The sequence below is a fragment of the Crocodylus siamensis genome, chromosome 1 (genome assembly GCF_052110815.1).
Source record: "Crocodylus siamensis isolate JL-2025a chromosome 1, ASM5211081v1, whole genome shotgun sequence".
NCBI classification, from domain to species: Eukaryota; Metazoa; Chordata; order Crocodylia; family Crocodylidae; genus Crocodylus; species Crocodylus siamensis.
In genome coordinates, this window is record NC_143395.1 from 172,230,779 (window position 1) to 172,252,951 (window position 22,173).

The window sequence follows — 22,173 nt, forward strand, 5'->3', positions numbered from 1 at the left end:
ATTGAATAATTATCACAATTGATTATAAAATGGTCTGGAAACCAAGGGCAGATTCAGGACATAAAGTATCTAATCTTTCTTAACCGCTGAATTTATGGAAATAGGATAAATAGAATTTAGCAGTTGAAAAAACAATGTCCTTTATAAGATTAGGGATACATATTTTTCCCCTCCCGTGAAAACATTTCTTTTGCTATATATATATATTATAACAAGGGAGGGTGGGAGGGAAGAGTGTGTCAAGGACAGGCTTTTTAGATGCAAGTTTTCAAATGAATCTCTTTCTAAGAACACCAAATATGTATAGATCCCATGAATTCCTATCTACAAGGTTTCAACTCTTTTACCCTTGCAGAAATGCACAGGTTAACTATCAGTTCCCTTTGTTTTCTTTTTAATATCAAGTTGCAATTACATGGAACGAGACAGAAACCAGGACTCTCAAAACAACTCGGTAGCCAAAAGAAAGATTTCCCAGAGCGCTCACTCATCATTACGCAGTAGAGCCATAAAGTAGTTCACATGTAGCACACAGAAGAAAAAGATGCCTTGTTAAATATTCAAGATGAAATTCTGACTCTATTGAGTTTCACTGTTGACTTCAACAAAGCCAGGATTTTCACCTTTAGTTTTCTGGAGTTAACATGATCACACACACTTTGCCAGGAGAATGATTCTTCCCAAGTAAGAAGAAAGCAAATGCTTTTACTTCTGTTAGCAGAGTTCATGAAATGAGCTAGCCTCTGTCCAGTTCCCAGACTGTCATACAATACTAACAAAACCATCACAGCCACATCAGGCAGCAATGACCAAAGTTTCAGAAGCACTCAGCCTCCTGAAATAACCACAGAGCACAATGGGAGCTATTGGGTGCTGCCACGTCAGAAAATTCTACCACAAGGACCTAGCATTTTTGTTAACAATCTCGGCAGAGACATCCATGACTAAACTGATATGGAGACTCAAATATTTCCTAACCTGAAAAAGGTGGCTTCTATAGGAGACTGACAATGCAGTCGTCCTCATGTCCGAACTTGCCCTGCCATTGTCTGTTTTTTAACTGTTCTGTAGATAGAAAACTACAATTTATTGATTGTCATATCCAGACACCCTCAGCTTCCATTTTTTACTTTAAAGCCCACATGCGCCCCTCTGAGAGTCTAAATATTGGTGTATTACTTTGTGAAATGTTATGTTCTCTGGGGTTCTCCAGGAGATGAGATTGGATTATCATAATTATCCCTTCTGGTAATAAATATTATGATTCAGGAAATTAATTTTAAGCATCCATAACTGACAGTCTTGGACACAGGCTCCACAGTGACCTTTCTCACTATTGCTGGAGATAGCCCCATCTAATGCTCATCAGCCAGGAGAAGAGGTCACATTTGAGATATGAGACACAAATGAAATGATACTTTAAAAGTTTCGAGCCGCTAGCCTGAGAAAAAGTGGTACCTTGTCTAGCATTCTACTTGTATGTACAGACATGCATACAACACACATATGGTTTTATAAGTAAATCTAGTGCAAAATGGAGGGTGAAAGCTGAAAGAGTTTTTTTAGGGTACAATGACAACACGGCTAAGACAGTCCTTATGTAAGCAAATCTCCTACTGAGAAGATTTTTATATCCTAAAAATGACTTATGAAGGAGTGAACAGAAATGAAAGAAGTATGGAACGCAACAAAAACAAAAAACAAAAGAAAAGAAAAAATCCAAATAAATAGCATTACCTCAACCAAGAATGCTCAGCACACTTCTAAAGGGAAGTGGATGGGAATTTTGTCTTATTCATCAAAACTGCAATCGTAGGCGCCCTTAATGATAATGTTCTTTATATTATAAATTACATGATAACCATAAGTTGTTTATCTCTTAAATTTAAAATTGAAACCAAAGAATGTAATCAGTTGTGTGGTTTAACCAGTTTGAAAGGGACTTGACCTTTCACTTGCCTCTCTCAATTACCTAATACCACATTTTTAGACAATGATACATTTTTGGTTTGGAATATGATGAAAATGAAAACAGAACAAAACAGCAGGAGTCTCTCCACTGGATAAAGGGCAACAAAGCTGGAGATTCTATATCAAAGTGATGATGGTGCAACTCCGTACATCCTCAAATAAACAGTTTGCTAAACATGACTTCAGCTTATTTGCCTTTCAACTGACAATTTGTAAGATAGCATGATTTGTGCTCCTTAAATACTGGGAAAGAAAGTTTTTTAAAAAGTAGGTAATATATACGTATCATAAATATACAGACTGCAGAATCAGGACATCCACAGACAAAAAATCCTCTACTGATGTGGAAGCAATGTTTAGTTTGGGTAGAGTATGCAGACATGTATAATATGCTTTGGTCCATAACACGTTGTAGATAGATAGCCACATTTCCATGCCTGCATAGAATTCCACTTATTTCAGGAGGGCTTCAGGCCAATGCTAGTATCAGGAGTAGATTGTAGGATTGGGAACATAACTTATACCCTTCCTTACTTCCAGCACTCCATACCCCTGTCTAGTCTAAAGGTGCTAATGTACACCATTATCCGTTTTCCATACCAGTAAGTTTTCCAAGTATTACCTTGTTTTACAAAGGTTTTGTCCTCATCATTACTTATTTCTTCCTCAGAAATATTGGGTATTGGCTGCAGCCCAGGCTGGGGATTTTGCCTGGAATGTGCCAGGACTTAGCCCTGGAGATTCCTAGTCAGAGGGTCTTGCCCTTTCACTCAGGCTCAGATCAATTGCCCTGTTTGGATCAGGAAGGAATTTTACTTCACGGTCAGATTGGTATGGACTGTGTAGGGTTCTGCATACCTCATAGTGGTAATTGTGACCTCTTCCTGGGATCTCACAAGCATATTTTAACAACCTTTGCTGCAGTAAATACATTGGTTGCTGTGGTCCCCCTGCTTTACCTGTGGCAGATTAGAGAGTTATGGCTGGATTGATTGAGCAGTTTTGCTAACAGGTTAGACAACGGATTTGCATAGGATGGTTTGGATAGGGATGATTCTGCCTGTGGCAAGGGGCCGGACTAGATGACTTCTAGAGGTCCCTTTCAGCCCTACTTCTCTATGAGCATTTTTACATGTGCTCCGGGGGTAGGGGAAGGATGCTTTCATTAATAGACCAGCTAATGGAGCTATTTAAAGCTCCCAGAGCATCTTGTGCATCAGTGTCCCCACCATTCAAAATGGCAGCAGGGGCACTTTATCTAAATCTTGTTGAGTGAGCTTTAGTTAAAGCACCCTTGCCGCCATTTTGCATCTGGGGGACGCTGATATACTAGTTGCGGAGGCTGGCTGGAGGGTGCTAATTCGAACACTCCAGCAGACTTGATTAATTGAGCCTGCTCCGATGTGCTGTAATTACATGTTGGAGCAGCCTCCCAGAACATGTACAGGCACTGTTTGATTCTATAATTCTATTTATTGATGTTATCTATTGGAAAAAGCAGCAATGTAAACCCTAACTGATCCAGAAATAAATATAAAGTGAGCTTCCAATGGGGGTTACATATGAAAGCAGTTTGTTTTCCTGCAACATTTTTCTTCAGATAACTTTGGAGGCCAATTCTGCTTTTTTTGCAAAGAATCCAAGACTAAAAATATTATATTTTATGTTTTTAAAATTGCAATATATGTACAGCATACATCCAAAAATTTATGATTAACATTTTTTTTCAGATCAGCAATCAGTAGATCTGGTGGAATACAAGACATATATGTACATCATTTACTTATTCAATGGCATATTATTTTAAAATACTACATTTAACTGAGACAGAGATCTGACCCAATGTCCAGTGAAATCAAAGGAAAGATTCCAATCAACATACTAGCTATTGATCAGAATCACAGGGCACCTATACACATGCTGGATGTCTGCTCTGATGCTAATTAGCGCATGTCAGAGCATACTCGATTATTTGAATCTGCTGGAGTGTGCTACAGGCACCCCCCGCTTAGCACTCTTAATTGGTTCTGGAAAAACCAAGCATTAAACAGAATTGTGCTAAGTGAAACCTGTTTTCCCATAGGATTTAAAGTAAATTAAAAATTTGGTTACCGCTGCTTCTCACTACCACTGCCACTTCATCCACGTGCCAGCACAAGTCACAAAGGAAGTTCATGGTGAAGGAAGAAAGTAAAACCAGGCGTCCAATCTGTGACCATGTGCATGGCACACCAGTTACTTTAAGAGAAAGCAAGCAGTATGAGAAACAACCTGCAGGTGTGGCAGGGGCCAGTTGGAGTCACCTGACCAGAAAGGAGACAGGCTTGAAGCATAAGTCCAAGGCCTGAGCAGGTAAGGTCTAAAACTGCACCTCAGACCAAAAATCTCAAAGACATTCTCAAGTGCTTTCCATCTGCACAATGTCAGCACTAATCATGAACTCGCCATCATCTTAAACAGCTTCTCAAATTTAAAACCCACCCAGTTGATCTTGGAGTCACCCTTGACCAGATTTTAACTTATAAATCACATCTCCAGAAAACTGCTTTAAAAAAAATAAATCATGAAATAACCTGCCAGTGCATTGCGACATATTCCACCCACGAATAGCTCAGTCTAAGATGTCCAATATAGACTGCCCTTTCAAAACCCTTTGACTTTTCCTTACTTGATGGCATGATGAATGGTCAGCACAATCACCAATCAATCACTATAGGCAGACAACATTCTTTGCGTAGATGTGATATTTTTTATTAGACCAATTAAATAGTTGGAAACATTGTTCAGTCAATCACTATATCATCTCTGACCCTACAGTCAGTCAACCAGGATTTAACTAGATGTGCCATTATTGGGCACTTAACCATTTTCGAACTGTACAGTGTCACTGTGCTTCAAACCTATGCCAGCGGGGCCTTTGCAATGACAACAAATGCTCTAGTGGAAAAGTGCAAACCATGTCTCATGTAGTTGACGACTCACGTCCATTTGCTATGCTACCTGGTTACCTTCAAGCAAGTCACGCCAGCAATGACATCACTTTAAGGTGGCCAAAATAACATGCCAAAACCACATACACTAAATAAATTATCCCCATTTTACAGATAGTGTACCTAAGCAGAGAAATTAAGTGACTTATCTGAAGCCATCTATAGCAGACTCAGGGATTGAACAAACATCTTCCAGGTTCAAGAAGCACGTGCAGGGTTGGCCCACAATTTTTGGGGGCCTCCTGCAAGATATAGTTTTGGGGCCTCCTGATGTGAAGAAGCCAGCGGCGATGGGGGAGAGGAGGGAGGGAAGAATGGCAAGTGGCCAAAGAAGCTGGCGGGCGCTGGCGAATGGCCGAACATGAAGCAATGTAGAGTAGTGGCAACCACCTGTCCCCCTTTGCTCTGGCACTGATTTGGAGTGTTCATGGCCTCAGGGGGGCTCTTAGCTGCAGGGTCCCCTGCGGCTGCAGGTTCTGCAGGATAAGACAGGCTGGCCCTGACCATGTGAATCCATCACTATAATTTGTTTTATTTAAATAAAATTGATGAGAAAGGAATCTAATATCACCATCTTCCTACCCCAAGTCCACAGGTAAGGAAGGAGGAAGCAAGAGAAACAGAACTCCTGTTTGAATCACTCATTCATTCATTGGCAGTCATACGCCTTAAGAGACCATGGGGATTATGCCCTTGGTAGGTTACTGGGTACTACCACAGCTTCTTGAGTGGCTGAGGAGTCTGATATGTGACAGGCAGACCCTCCAGCAAGTTACACATACAAACTCAGTTGAGCTTGCACTGACATGCCGAGTACCATTTTGTCTTGCCTGCCTCTGACACCTCTTCTCTAGCTCATCATTGACCCTCTCCATCTCAAAGCAATGTAAGCCTTGTTGGAGTAGTGCCCAGAAAACTACAGCTGTATGTCTACCTACTGTATCATTGCTACTGTCATCTCTATACAAGACAGGGCATGAATAAAATGAGAACCCTCCTATATCTTCCTCCTAGAAACAGTACCATATTTATTTTCTATGTTCTTTTTAGTGCACTGAGCATTGCAACAAACAATCATTTGCTAATAAGGGTACATTCAACAAGCATCTTTCCTTTGTTGCTAGCCAAAACACCTAGAAGGAAGAGAAAAATCATATAGCAGAAGGATGCCAAAAAAAGAAATTCAGCTTCATATGACTCTTTGGTTTACCACATCATACTTAAATGTTTCAGCAATAATAAAGGTTACATATAGTTAGCTGTCAGTGTGGCCCAGTTTCCATCTTTTTAAGAAATGAGCACTGGAAAAAAAAGTTCTCTCTCCCTAGCCCAGATTAGTGAGGTGGCAAAGTATTTAAATGGCTAGTCCTTACGTGATCATTAAGCTAACATCTCAATAACTATAGTGTATGAGTTATAGTAATATATTACGACATGAAAGAGACAAGAAGAAAATAAATTCCCATTAATGCACTAAACACACACACACACACACACACACACCCCTTAGATGTTTTATTTCTCCCCCCAACACAGAGAATTTTACTCTTATTGGAATGAATTTCTATTCTGCCATATTTTTCACATTGCTTCAATTTGCCTGGTCACTTTGATCTTTGCTGCATGTTTGCTACCCTTCCAAGCATAGCATCATCCACAAACTTGACCACAGTTAAATTTGCACCAGAGGGAACAACAGACCAGACAAACCTTCAAGCATGGCACAAAAACGTTAACTACCTCTGCAGAGTCCTGAGCTAAGACAGACATCCGTAATTTTAGAATACAATTTTATTGACAGTGCCTGCCCTGCAAGTGAACAAACTGCAGCAATATCACCACAAGCCAACATAATAATGTTCTTTTAAGAGCAATCTTAAAAAATAAATGTGTCCATTCTGATTAGCCCTTATGGTTCATATGACATTTTCAAAAAGACCATAGATAGTAGGGCAATAACCTGGACAAATTTTCCTCTCCCTCCCTTGTGTAGTGCATTAGTCTTCTTCTAGAAAGCACGCCTGTGTTCAGTGTACTTTCCTGGTTGTTGCATGCTTGATTTGCAATGGATAAAACTGAATTTGAAGGAAAATTATTACTGAATTTCTAACTCACACTTCACTTTTATTTTAGAACTGTGTTTATACTCCTACTGTACTCATCTACTTTGTCATCTCATTCCTGAGGTGATCCTTTTGTTGAGGTAAATGTGCATTTTTTAATTGAAGGCCATCATGGGACATATGTCAAAATAAAAATGACAATCTCATTCTACACTCAGATGGCTCAGTTGGTACCCTTTGCTTCAGGACATATATAAATCCTATGAAACATATCTATAGCTGACAACTTGTGTGCATTAATAAGACCATTAAGCATTATCATTTAAAGAGATTAAGATTCATGTTTCACAAAGCATCATAAATCTTCTGGTTAAATATATGCATTGCAGCTTCTAAGGTACAAGCCACCAGAAAAAAAAAAATACAGTAAAATAGCAAACAACTGCATTGATTGGAACTGGCTTCCTTGCAGTTATGAAAACGTGCTACAATGATAACCCCCCAAAACACAATTGAAAATACAGAAGAATAAAAAGACACTGATTTAGAAGAATTTTATTAAAAGATGATGGTACTGTGAACTGAAATATAGTCATTTTAATTCAATATGAATGGGGTGGAGATGCAAATAAAAGGTTTTGTTTGCTTTTTGATTAATGACACCTTGCATGACAGTATGCAGTTGGTAGCACTGCAATTGTTTGGTATCTTGCTGTACTGCAGAAATCCAACTCATAGAAGGGAATGCACAATAGATTAAAAGCACCTATGCTCCCACAAATAGTGAACATGCAGGTTTTGTGCAAGGAATTACTTTGGGTTTGGAAGACAGGAGAGGTTAAGAGGCTACAAAGCCTTTAATTATGGTAACCTGGCTACAGTTATTTTCTCTGTGTTGCTTCAGTAGCCCCCTACAGAAGCCCAATGGTAACATTGCTGTATACCTGGAGTTGGTTCTGAAACAGAGCCCAGTTCCCAACCCTGCCCTGTAATAGGTGAGGATAGCATAAATGCAGGGAACTGAATTATGGGCAGGCTCATAGGGGTCCTGCACAAGGTGAACATAATGTCTGTAACAGCAGGAGGAACCAGGGGGTAGTCTGCAGAGCTAGACTGACAATTTGAACTACAACTCTCTGAAAAGAGAACAGTGTGCACATGGATCCTGGTCAGCCCTACACAAAGGAGAGCACCAGCGGACCTGGAGATCTCATTGGCTCAGTTAGCCAGGACTGTAGACTGAAGGAGCTGGACTCAGGCTGATGTTTGAGTGTTCTAAAGACTAAAAGCTTATTTGGGGACACCTCCAGAGGTGTGGGTGGGAAGTTAAGGTACTGAGCGTATATTACCATGGTCTTGATTTTTTTTTACCTTTAACTTGTTCCCACCTTTTGGCCTATTGGCTTACAACTAACCCATATGGGAATTCCCCCTTGCTTCTTGTGCCAGTTTCTGGGGCTGCAGGGTTGGAACAAATTGGAGGTAATGGTGGGATTCTAATGCAAGGCTATCCCACAGGTGAGGCAAATGGGGACTGGTGGTCATAAGTCATGAGGTGCAGAGAAAACTGCCGCAGTGGATGTGTATATATATATTTTATGAGCATTTGATCAGAGAAAATGAGTACCAAAGAGTAGGTGGTACCCCCAATAGAAGGGGAAAAACACACACACTTCACCTAGTGTCTCAAGGCCTATGTTCAATCTGGCACCCTATGTTAAGAAGAAACAAGAATGGGGTGACTGGCATGAACCATTTAAAATGGCAGCTGAGTTAAATGGGTGGAATGAGGATACTAAGCTAAAATTCCTGAGCCTGTTGCTCACAGGGAGGGACAAGGAGGTCTACTCTGGGCTCAGCAGTAAAGCCAAACAGGATTAAAACCCCTGACAGGGGCCCTCAGCAGTAAAGCCAAACAGGATTAAAACCCCTGACAGGGGCCCCCAGGAATGCTTTCAAACCAAATGCAGGTCCTGATTGGGACCGTGCAACTTTCTTTAATCATAAGGAGACTTCGGAAGAACCAGTGCAAGAGTTTGGCATTGCCCTGACAGGATTAGCTGTGAAGACCTTCACACAAGTGAGCCCAGAGATACAGGATCTTCTAGCTTGTGACCAGTTCATCAGCAATGCCTTCAGTGGAGAGAAGCGGGTCCAGCTTTGGTTTGGAAAGCCCCATAGCCTGGATGATGCCATAAAGCTAGCCACTGAGATGGAAGTAGTTAGAAAACTGAAGCCCTAGATATCCAAGGCATCAAGGCAAGGGTACAAGTGCATGCCAGGAAGGAAAAAGTCAGGAGCATACATCACAATCCCAGAGTTGCAAACTCGTAAAAAAAATGACTTGCAAATCGTTATGGAAATATTAGGAGAGAACTGAAATGAACTGAAGCTTAAGAAGAGTTCAAGAAAAGTATGGAAACCCAGTCCCAAAGTAGACATGAAAAGGGAGATCCTCCTGGACCACAGTGGCTGGAGTGTCATCAGGAGAATGTTGGTGGATGCTGGCACAGTGGCAGCCATGATCACTTCTGGAGGGAATGCCCAGAGAGAATGTGGCATTCAGGGCAGGGAAATTGAGGTTGGCAGGGCTGGGATACTACTTGGAGGGAAAGCTAGGAGAAGTTCCTTGCCAGGTCCTCCTAAACTCAGGTGTCCAGGCACCCACTGGACACAGCTGAGTATGAGAGCAAGCTAAAGCAGAGGCAGAAAGAAGCCTTCAAGCCTATAGGCTAGTTGTCAAGGCAGCCAATGGAAAAGTGCTTCCAATTCTGGAAGAGTGAAGTACAACCATCAGTTTCCAAGGCCTACAGCGGCCATGTAAAATTATTGTAACAAAAGATGCCTGTCAAGATGCCTTGTTAGACACCAACTTCCCAAAGAATTCATCAGGTCAGTATGAACACTTTCTGGGGAGGCATTTCCCCTTGTATACTACAGATGCCCAAGTGAGGGCATACAAAGCAGCAGTGGAGAAGAATTTGACAATACCTCTTATAAGTAAAAGGAGTTGATCACCAGCAAACTGAAGAGATGGTGCTGTGAAGGGGAGGAGGGCTTATTTGAACCTATGTTCACTGATGAATTGGAATTGTTAGTGTGAACTGCAATGGGTAAGAGCCACAGGGGTGAAATTCCTGCATGTGTTGCTAACACATCGACAGAAGTTGAAACACGAGTACAAATCAAGTCTTGCACTGCTCTTACAGAAGGGCACGAAGAAGTCCTATTGGAATATACAGATGTATTCAGCCATGGAGACCATGATCTAGATCATAGAAGCTTAACAAAGAATGTAGTTAACACTGGCAATGCTTAGCCTAACCACCAGTGGTCTAGAAGAGTACATTTCCATTTCCATCCATTTCCAGCAGGAATTCGATCAGCAGCTGCAAGAGACGGAGGAAAGAGGCATCACTGGGCCCTTTGTGAACCTGTGAACTACCCCAGGCTGTTGGTGCAGAAGAAACGGGGAGGCATGCAGGTCTGTGTGGATTATTGTAGACTGAATAAAATGTTACTGTGCACACAGAGGACAGAGCTAAAGCAGCTTTTTACACTAAGAAGGGACTTCTTGAGTTTAATATTATCACATTTGTTTAATGTTATCCCCTCCTAGTACATTTCAGAGACTGATAAATATCATGTTAGTGTAGTTGTAAGGGACATCCTTCCTGGTGTACCTGGATAATATTATTGTGATAGAACAAACTTTTCAGGACCACTTGCAGAAACTGAAAGCAGTATTTAAGGGACTGCTGAGAACAGGCAAAGTGTGTGTTACCCATCAAGTGGATAATGCAATATGAATGTAATGTATGCAACTGCAGGAGGAACCAAGGGGACAATCTGCAGAGCTGCACACTGACTTAATTTGAACTACAACTCCCTGAAACCCTCTGGGATTAGGGGGCAAGGAAAAAAAGGAAGAGGAAGCTTGAGGCTGTAGTAAAAGGGAAGAGCAGCATGCACATGGAACCTGATCAGCCCTGCATAGTACAGTGTAGCTGGAGCTCTCACTGGCTTGGGTAGCCAGGACTGTGGATCGAAGGAACTGGACTCAGACTTGGGTCAGCTGTAGGCAGCTGGTTGAGTGCTCTAGGAACTAAAGACTTGTTTGGGGATACCTCCAGAGTTGTGGGAGGAGGGAATGAAAGTGCCACAGAATTGATGTTTCTTTACTTGTTCCTTCTTTGGCCCATTGGATTGTGACCCTAACTCCTATGATTTTCTATATAGAAGTGGGAACTGCCCCTTTCTTCTTGTGCCAGTTTCTGGGGCTGTAGTGTAGACACAGTATTATCTACAGCATGAAGAAATTAGAATGAATAAATAGCCTTTAAATATGCTTATGATTGACACCATAGTCCTAATATAAAAACTTTACATACAGAAAGACCCCTATCTTGCTAGCCTAAGTTCACATCTGAATTTTCTATTGAAAGAGGGAGTGAGCCTATAATTATCTCCTTCATTTTTCCATGGGAGGTTCTCTATTAACTAAAGTTGGTAAGATTTCAACCAACTGGCTGCAACAACTTTTCTGAAGTTATGTTCACACATTTTGTATAATGCAGATTGTATAATATAACACCATAGCTATGTTCCATTATGGTTCGTTATCAGGTTGAAAATTACTGACACTCAACACTTTTGTCTTTATAGTGGTCTATCATTTCAAATTATGCCTGCAGGTCAGAGCAGTCTGTGTAGTTAATATTCTGAGAACCAAGTTCTGGAACCCTTCTGCACAATGAATTACACTTTCATTCACAAGTGGTCTCAGTGCCCTGCTTGAGTTCTAGCTTAGGTAATTATATTGACACCCTAAATTCTCCCAGGTTTCATAATGCTATGAAACTCATTTTTTGTCCCCAACTGTTCTGTTGTGTTGCTGCAAACTATTAAAAAAAATTGTCATATTCCACGTGGATTTGGGTGGCATATTGGGACTGACAATTTCTATCTCAGGCTATGGAAGGGCATGATATATGTCAAAAGAAAAGCCTTTCTCCTAGCATGAAAAGAGAGTATGCAGCCATTCAAGGGGTTTCTGACAGAATAGAACAAGATCTTCTTCAAGAAAGTCACATAACTCCTCTTCCACACTCACCTGAACAGCTGTACATTTCTCCTAGGTGGCAAGGACTACCAGTATCCCACAATCCCCTCCTCTCCCTGAAGGAGAGCACCAACTCTCTGAGAACCTCTCCAGGGATGGTTCCAGTATGGAAGAAGGCTCTCCACCCTGTGCACTCCTCCAGGTCACCCAGAGGCTGACCCCAGTCCCTGTAGGGTGTAGGGAGAGAACTTTCCCCACGGCTCAATCCATCCCTGGTACTTCTGGGGCAAGTGGAACCACACTGCCTTTGCTCCCTGCCCCTGCACCAAATGGGGTGACCTCAGTTTCTGCAGGGCTAGAAGTGCAAAACATGACAAGAGTAGTCCTCAGCCCTACAGGGTAAAAGGCTGCCTGTGGCAGCTGCCACTTTTCAGCAGAAAAGTGAATAAGTAGTTCAATTTGAGTTCAGTTCAGGTCAGGTTCAGATGTATTCAGTTGGCTCAGGTTCAGTTCTGGTTCAAACCACCAAAAAAAAAGAGGTTCATTTACCAGTACAAACTGGTTCAAATCAAAATTATTACACCAATAGCTGATAATTTACTGAGTTCAGAATAAGAATAGGCTTTTAAAAAAAGAAACGTTTTACTTTGTAATACTTATTTAAAGTTTATACAAGTAATTTTTTTTTTTTAATTTGACTGCGCTCTACTTCAATTTTACATGACTTTGGCAGGTTTTTGCATTGTCAAAACAATTACTTTTTCATGAACAATTTGTTTGAGCAAACTAAATCAACATCTTCTAATAGCTGCTCTGTCATATTGGACCTGTCTGCTGATAGAATAAATCTGAGGCCTTGAAATATTCTTTCAACACTCACTTGTGTTGCTGAAACTGCCATTACAATTTTTGTCAGTTAATACAGTTCAGGCATGGTTTTTATTGATATGTGTTTTGATGTCCCAAGCATTTTAATACTTCCTTCTCACAGAGATGTGGATCATCTGCATGTGATGCAAGATATGGTCTTTTCTTTTTGGGGCAGTTTTTTTTTTTCCTTCAGATCTCTTTTTCTCTCTGGAGATTTCATGAGCTTTGAGAGTCCAATTCATCACCTGATCTTTCACTTTCAGACATGTGTGCCTTTGAGTCTATAATATAATTGACCTCAACTTCTTCCAGCTGACACATTTCCATTTTTCCTCCATGTATTGGTTAAATGAAGTGTTGCCTTGGCTGGAAGACTTGATATCTGGGATCAAGGTAGAGACATGAGAGAGAGAGATTTATCTTATTATTTTCTCATGGAAACCAGTAAGGACTGAGTGACAGAGGATGAGACTTGATGTTTCCAACTGGCATTTTAACCAAGCACCATCAGTCACCCATTGGTAGTTGTTCATACTGGAGATTTTTTGTTGTCATTTTAGCAGGCTTCACTGCAATTGTTGTGCCTTCAATAGCATCCCATTCTGCCCTGTCCCTGCTTTGGTTGAGAGGGGGTCAGGAACAGTGCATCCTGGGATACTGGAGCCCTGTAAATTGCTCATTTTATCTCTGTGGAGCAGAGTGAAGTTACCCTAACATGAATTAAGGAGCATAGCCCAGAATTAACCCTTGCCTGAAGTTGCATAACTCTGAGACAGAGGGCACTTAGCATAATTTAATGAGCTTTAATATGCAGACACTCACATTTGAAGTATCCTTATTAAGGCCTAAATGTAATGTGTAACTTTCTTCCATCATCTGGAAATGTCTCCTAGCTAAAAGGGAGGCGCACACCCAAGGGAAGGGAGGGGCCATCACCAGGGAAGATTATAGTGCTGTTGCTTGGGGATGCAAGGGGGCAATCAGGAAGGCCAAGGCGGAGATGGAACTGGGACTAGCTTCCCGGATCAAGGACAACAAGAAGTCCATTTTTAAATACATAGGGGGCAAAAAGAAAATTCTGGGTAACATAGGGCCCCTGCAGGACACGCTAGGAAATTTGGTTGTCACACCAGACGACACAGCTAACATATTTAACGATTTCTTTGCCTCCATTTTCCTGAGCAGGGACTGGAACAGCCACCCCCCCTCTGGGCCCCCCTTAAACCCCAGTGGAGGCGCACATAGGCCAAGGGTTAGTGAGGAACTAGTCAGGGAACATCTGGAGGGACTGGATGTATTCAAATCAGCTGGTCCAGACAATCTCCGCCCAAGAGTACTGAGGGAATTAGCTGAGGTCATTGTGGGACCCCTGGCATGGCTTTACGAACACTCGTGGTGCTCTGGTGTGGTGCCAGAGGACTGGAAGAGGGCCAATGTGGTTCCCATCTCCAAAAAGGGGAGGAAGGAGGACCTGGGAAACTATAGGTCAGTTAGTCTTACCTCAATCCTGGGCAAGCTTTTTGAGAGAATTATTCTGGCACATATCCACAAGGGGCCAGCAGGGGACATTATCCTTAGGGGCAACAAACACAGGTTCATTAGAGGCAGGTCCTGTCAGACCAACCTGGTGGCCTTCTATGACCAGATCACCAAATCCTTAGATTTGGGGTAGCAGTGAACATAGTCTTCCTGGACTTTTGGAAGGCCTTCGACACTGTCTCTCACCCCGTTCTCATTAAGAAACAGGGGGACTGTGGTGTTAACACCTACACAGTCAACTGGGTCGCCAACTGGCTGGAGGGCTGCACCCAGAGAGTGGTGGTGGATGGGTCATTTTCGACCGGGAGGGATGTGGGCAGTGGGGTCCCCCAGGGCTCAGTCCTCAGGCCTGCACTGTTCAACATCATCAGTGACTTGGATGAGGGGGTAAAAAGCACCCTGTTCAAATTTGTTGATGACACTAAGATGTGGGGGGAATAGGCTGCAATCAGACCTAGACAGGTTACAGGGGTGGGCAGATCAGAATAGGATGGGATTCAACACTGACAAGTGCAAGATGATGCACCTGGGGAGGAAGAACCAGCACCATACCTACAGGCTGGGGAACTGCCTTCTCATCAGTGCAGAGGTAGAAAAGGATCTTAGAGCCATCATTGATGCCAAGATGAACACGGGCCAGCAGTGTGGGGTGCAGTCAGGAAGGCCAACCATACCTTGTCATGCATCCACAGACGCATCTCAAGCAGGTCCAAGGAGGTGATCCTCCCCCTCTATGCAGCACTGGTCAGGCCGCAGCTGGAGTACTGCATCCAGTTCTGGGTTCCGCACTTCAAGAGAGATGTGGACAACATGGAGAGGGGCCAGAGGAGGGCCACTCACATGATCACGGGGCAGCAGGGCAGGCCCTACAAGGAGAGGCTACAGGACCTGAACCTGAACCTGTTCAGCCTCCACAAGAGAAGGCTGAGGGGGATCTAGTGGCCTATTACAAACTAGTCAGAGGGGACCAGCAGGCAATGGGGGAGTCCCTGTTCCCCCGTGCAGTACCAGGAGTGACCAGGAATAATGGTCACAAGCTGGCAGAGAGTAGATTTAGGCTAGATATCAGGAGGCGCTACTTTGTTGTCAGAGCAGCTAAGATCTGGAACCAACTTCCAAGAGAAGTGGTGCAGGCTCCTACCCTGGGGGTCTTTAAGGGGAGGCTAGATGAACATCTTGCTGGGGTCGTTTGACCCCAGTATTCTTTCCTGCCATGGCAGGGGGTCAGACTCTATGATCTGCTCAGGTCCCTTCTGACCCTAGAAACTATGAAACTATCTGAACCAAATTATTATGATCTTGGTCATATCTTCTTTTTACAATCTTCCCCAGACAGTAAATATTCTGTTTCCTCTTCATTTTAAAATTTCTTGTTCTGCTTCCTCAGTTTCCTGAGTCTCAAACATTAAGCCAACTGCTTTCAGCATGTTTGCTCCATTACCTGTTATAATATTATGTATTTGTCTTGGCATGATTCCATGTATATTAAGAACTTTAAGAATCAGTGATTTTATATATTCAGAGGAGTGCTTCTCTCATCTTTTTCATTGGAAGTGTTCAAAGAACAATTTGCCCGGCAATAACGACTATGTATGTCCCTTGATTTATTTTTTCTATTCCCTAAATGGTGACCGCAAGAGCATCAACTTTGTCTTGGATATTTTCAGCATGCACTGTAAATTTTGTTCCCAAAAACTTAAATGTCGTCTACAATTTTGTGAAATCCCAAATCTTCCATCAAGTGAAATGGTTTTCCATTTACAGTAACTTATTCTAAGCAAGCATCCAATAAAGGTAGCTGCATCCATTTTTTATTGTAATTGCCTTTGTTTTTAACACAAAGTGCAAACTAGCTTGTGTTGTACTTGATTTCTTGGATGCGGGTTCATCAGGACTGCATAAATGTTGGGGACATTTTACTATGTTTAGAAAAAGAGGAAATGCAGAATTTAAAAAGTGCAGCATGCTCCTTAGGATGCTGTCTTTGAATGTGCCTTTCCAGACTGGAAGCATGGTTCCCAAACATGACTGCACTGCACTCTGGTTCCCCAACTTGGCAGATGGATATATACATGTGACACTGTCACAGCTGAAGAATTTTCTCACAGGATTTTGTTGATTTCTCCCCATGATTAAATATCAAATCACTGTAATAAATTACAATAATTTTATCAACAAAAGGGGACAGGGATAAAGACCATTGGGATTAAGAATAAGAGTCCACTAATTGAGAAACCAGTAGTATTTATAGCTATTCACATACATTAAATACAATCGGCTGTTAATAATATAGACTAAGGAACCAAAAAACCCCACCATGATAGAAACTGCTAGTTCAGAGAAAATACTGAGGATTTACTATAGAGCTGTAAGGCAGGCCTTTCTGGTAGTACCGTCATGTCTATGTTATTCTATTTGTGTGTGTCATAATAAGCCAGTAGTTTTTAACATTTAAAAAAAAAAAATCTTTAAATATTTAAATCTTTAAATGTTGTTTTAACCAGTAACCCCTTTTTTATTCCCATTCCAATTCAGGTTTAGTAGGGTAGGATAGGATAGTTCCATTCTGGTTCAGGTTCAAGTCAAAATACTGGTTCAGACTAGTTCTTTGGTTTCTGTTTGACTCCTTGTTTTTCAGCAGCTGCCAGTTAATAACCTATCCCCTTCCCTGGCAGGGGAGAGCACAAAATACCAATCAATAGAGCACCTCTGCCATTAGGGAAGGCCAAGAAGTCCTCCAGTGCCCCCTAGCAGGAGAGTTCACCTGTGTAGCTCTGCAGCCAGAACACATGTACAACCCAACTCACAACCTATTTTTCTAGTGCAAAGAGTTTCACAGAAATTCAATTAATGTCTGTCGACACCCTTGTTGTTTGCCAAGTTTTGAGATCTCTGGAGAAGCAAGATATGTTGCTAATATTTAAAAATACTGTTTTTTATTTATCACCTAAAGATTCAAAACCGTAAGCTTTGCCACAGAAGGAGTAGCTTGCAAATTAATTTAAAATTCTGTGGAGTGAACAATCTAATATTAAACTAGAGAAGAGTGCTAATAATAATACTCCTGCATCACATTGCCAAAAGGTTAAAAGGGAAAATAACTCCAGGCCAAGACATTTTATTATTGATTCCAAGCCAAATGTGCACAGTCAAAGTATCTACCTTGAAAATAATTTTATGTAAAAGAATTATTGAAGGAGTATTACATTAAATTTAGTGAATGGCGGAACTATGATAAAAATAAATGCTAAGTATTTTCAGAAGGCATCATTTTAGCAAAACAGCATGCAAAGTAAAGATGAATCCAATTTTTAGTTCTGAAAGACCAAGCAGTGAACAAAAACAATGCAAAAGAGAAATACAGTGAAAGTAAAACAGGCCTACATTTAAGAATTAACTTCCATAAAGTGGCACTAAAAGCTTGACCTTGAAGGCAATAAGCACAGCAAGCTACAAAAATCTTTTAAGAATGTGCTTAGTGTTCCTAGAGTCCATATACACTTGATAACCCTTGGACATAAGAAGTTTCTCCATCATACAAAAGTTGTTGCAACAGCAGAAAATCTCTCTCTCCTACATTGAAGTATTTAAGGGGGGGGAGTAAAAAAAAAAAAATCAGAGGGACACATTATCCCCAAAAAATAGCCAATAGACTGGTGGTTAGGGCACTCACCCAGGATGCAAAGACTAATGTTCAAGTCCTTGATTTAAACCAAACCAGAACAGAAATGTGAAATTAAATCTTATCTCTAGCCCTGATAAGAACTGCACAAATGTTAGGCACTTGACTGTTCTGGGGTAAGGAGAGAGTATGTCTTCAGTTCGTCTCAGAAATGCATTTCAGCATCAAGAAATCTTTTTTTTGTTGAATCTGGTAGTACATTTCTATGAAAACAATTGCATTTTTGCACAACAACCCAGCCAGTTTTTATATACAATTTCAGAAGAATTACATAATCCTAGTGCGGTTAAATTAAAACATGTACTTATGAGCTCAGGGTCAGAGGACTCAGCCTCTTTCAGGAGTAAACCCTACATGACTATTTAATATAAATATTCAATGCACCTCTGTGGCACAGGAGACCAGAATAAGATCCCTAAAGAACTCCAGTGACAGATTACTAACAGCAAAAATTATACAGCAACAAGTGAATTTAACAGAAATTATGAGATACAGATCCATAAATTCATGCATTAAATAAGAAAAATGGATATAAGCCATAGCACAGCATCATTATTTCTAAAGAAACTTGAAAAAAAACCACAAAAGACATTTAATTTAGATGTAGTAGAAAAAATGAACATTATTGTATTATGGTATCTCCATCAGAAATTAGCTCATGTAATCCTATCTTCTAATCTATCCTACAGAGTCTGATCAAATAATATGAAATATAAAAACACCTAAAGGATGTGATGCTGGCTCTTTGCCTACAGTAGTGATACTTACAGTAGAAGTTATGTCTTGCTTGTGGGTTCCTCATTTGGTGATGTAATTTTCAGAAGTCACCATGCTTTTGTTCTTACATAGAGCAGTTCCTTCATGGTTCCTTTCAAGTACTCTTCAGACCAAATAGTTTCCACATAATATATTTCCTTCTTAATTGTATGTAAATTCTGTACTTGGAATCCTGTACAAAACACTCAAGCATGTATACAAAAGTCAATCAGTCAGTTGTCAGCAATACTTGGCATCTTCCAAGCCCTTATAAATCATAGGTAACTTAATACTTGCAAACACCCTCCTGCTGAACAAAATAGCCCGCTAATGAATTGAAAATCATATCGCAAGTAAGCCAATAGATGCATATAGACCATGACCCATTTTCTACAAATGGAAGACCGAAATCATTGATCCCATGTATTTTGTCGCTGCGGATTACGTATCATTCATACAAAACATGCATATGCAGTGTAATCATTACCATATTAATATCTCAAATATATTCTACAACTTCAGCATGCCTTTAAAGATATAGTGTTTTCCATTCTTTAAATAAGTAAGTGAGCTACAGTATAGACATCTATTTTTAAGCTCATGAGTACACTAAGAAATCAAAAAACTGACTTTTGATTCCTCTAGCACCATTCTTGAACTCCATTGTTGAAAACTAATTGATTTTTCCCCAGTCCTAAACAAATGTAATTTTGTTCCAATGTTAAGGCTGTATACAAACATTTGGGGAGGTTACAGGGAAGCTGGATCAAGTTAAAACTGGGCATCTGATGCAATTTAGTTTGCCCAGGTGTGGACCTTGAAGTAGTTAGCTGGATCATCCTAAGTGCAAATGTACAGAAGTTCAGGAGAGTTAGCTCGGTCTAAAAATGGCCAATCTAATCTAAGTTAACCCAACCTCTAAAATACACTCAATTTAGATGAGGTTGGCTATTTTTAGACCGATCTAATTGTCGCAAGCTCCTATATAGTTCCCAGTGCAGCCCCAGAGACGGGAAAGCTTAGCCTCTAGCTCCAGCCCTAGGGCTCTGCCTACCCCACGCACACACGCTCCAGATGGAGAACAACCCTTCCCACCCCCAAACCCCACGTCTCACAAGCTGCTCCCCGTGCCACTTTACCAGCATTTGTCTGTGTCAGAAACTGAGGAAGTAAGTTGGAGTGGACAGGATGGCAGAGTAGGGGTTGGTTCACCAGGGGGCAGGGTTTGTTTGTCTGACAGTCAGGAGGACCCGGGTCCCACCAAACTCTCCTATAGACCGCATTAGGCCTCCTAATCCCCCCGTGGACTCTGCCTGGCCTGCCAATTCCCCAGTTCCTGCCCCCACCCCTGACAACCCCACTCAAGACCCCGCTTGCCTTCCCCAATCCCACCTGCTAGCCCCCATCCCAACTTACCTTCGCTCAGGTGGCCATTTTAACTCAACCTAACCCCCTTAGCTCCCTAAATGTCTGTAGATAGTCTAAATTGTGTAAATGCCCAAGCTTTTTTACCTTTAAATAATTTTGTTTGTCCACTGCTTTGAGGACGTTCAGAAGACATTGATTTAACCCACATTGTTTTAGGGAAAGCTCCTTCCAAAAGGAGAGACTAGAGTTATTCATAATAATCTAGAATTTAAAAAGCAAGTCACTCTGAGACTAGCGGTGTACTAAACCTTCAGAACTTGTCTGTGTCAGATAGTCAGACTAAACCTTGTGGAAACAGATTTGCCATAATAAAGTCATAACAAAATGCAGCAGTACCGTTTTAGGCAGTGGATTGATCTGGTAATAATACAATCTGTTTTGAAATTTCTAGGCCTGTAATATTAGGGTATAATGCAATAATGTTGGTTTAATACAATAATAAATGTGATAATAATTGTTAAGCACTCTTTTCCAATACAACTCCACAATAAAGGCAACTAACTTTGCAATCAGTAAGAGGGAAGTTCACTTGAGACTTAAAAACAAGAATAAAGACTCCTGGTTATAGCCATGCACATCCTTGTCCTCCGTTTGGGATTCCCTACCATGTTGTTTCATGACATTTATGGGAATTGGTGAACAACTCTGGAAGTGGCAATAACCATCTAAAGACTTTGTTTCCCAAACGTAAATCTGCTATTGGACCTAGCCTTGTTCTCTCCTGAATTCAAAGGAAGTGTCAAATCCCCATGGATTTCAGAAGGAAGCATTCCCAAACAGAGCCATATAAACACATGTTTTAGAGCAAAATTCAGTGCTGGTAAACAAGTGTGTCATAATATTCTTTTGACTATTATTATGCAGCCTCTGTGGAGACGTGCTGTTCGAATGCAGGACTATGATTAACATTTAAGTGTTTCAGCAGTTCTGAAACTGCCTACTCTCATGATTTTTCTCCTCATGAGGTTTGAAAGATGTGGTGCCTTGCCTGTAACCCCAGATCTTGAACTCAGGTAAATATAAGAAGTCAGTTTTCACATTTGTTTTCTAGTCCTCAATTGCCAAGAAAAGATAGAAAAATAATGAATCTTCCAAGCTGAAGAAAAAGGCCCTATTACTATTTCTTTAATATTATGATTTTTTAATAACAGCAAACCAGGTTTTTTCAATGGGTGAGATTGAATATAGGATAGAAAAAACTATATATATGTAGGTAAATCTGTTTTGCAGAAAGTCTTGGCCTTGTGCTATCTCTTAGTAATTAGCCCAAACACCACAGAAAATGGCCCTTTTTCTGTGTACTTTAAACAAAATGGGCACATCCAGAGCAGCGGGCACATGCATTTCCCCAAGGACAAAACTTGTCACCAGGGAATGTCCCTGTACGCCCACTCTGGCATGCAGCAAATTGCCCCAGGTGGGGTAAGAGAGGCCGGGCCCAGTAGCTGTGCTGGCCCCAGCAGACTTACCTGGCATCCTCCTGGGGCTGCAGCAGTGGAGATCCAGGTGCCCAGAGCCTAGCCAGCAGCTGAAACGTGGCTCTGGCCAGCCAGACTCCTGTTTTGGGTGACACATGCTGCACCCACGTGTGCCACCCCACTTTTTTTTGTTCCATTTGTTTTAGATCCTGGGATTTAATTATGGCTCCATGCTGCAAATATGCGGCACAGAAAAAGTTTTTCATATGCACTGCATGCATTTTGGGTGCCTTCAAAGGCTTTTGCATCTGGACGCGCCCAGTGGCTTCAAATCCACTCTGGTGCTGCAGTTGTTCCTTTATGTTTCGGTTCAAAACCAAAGTGCTATCATGGT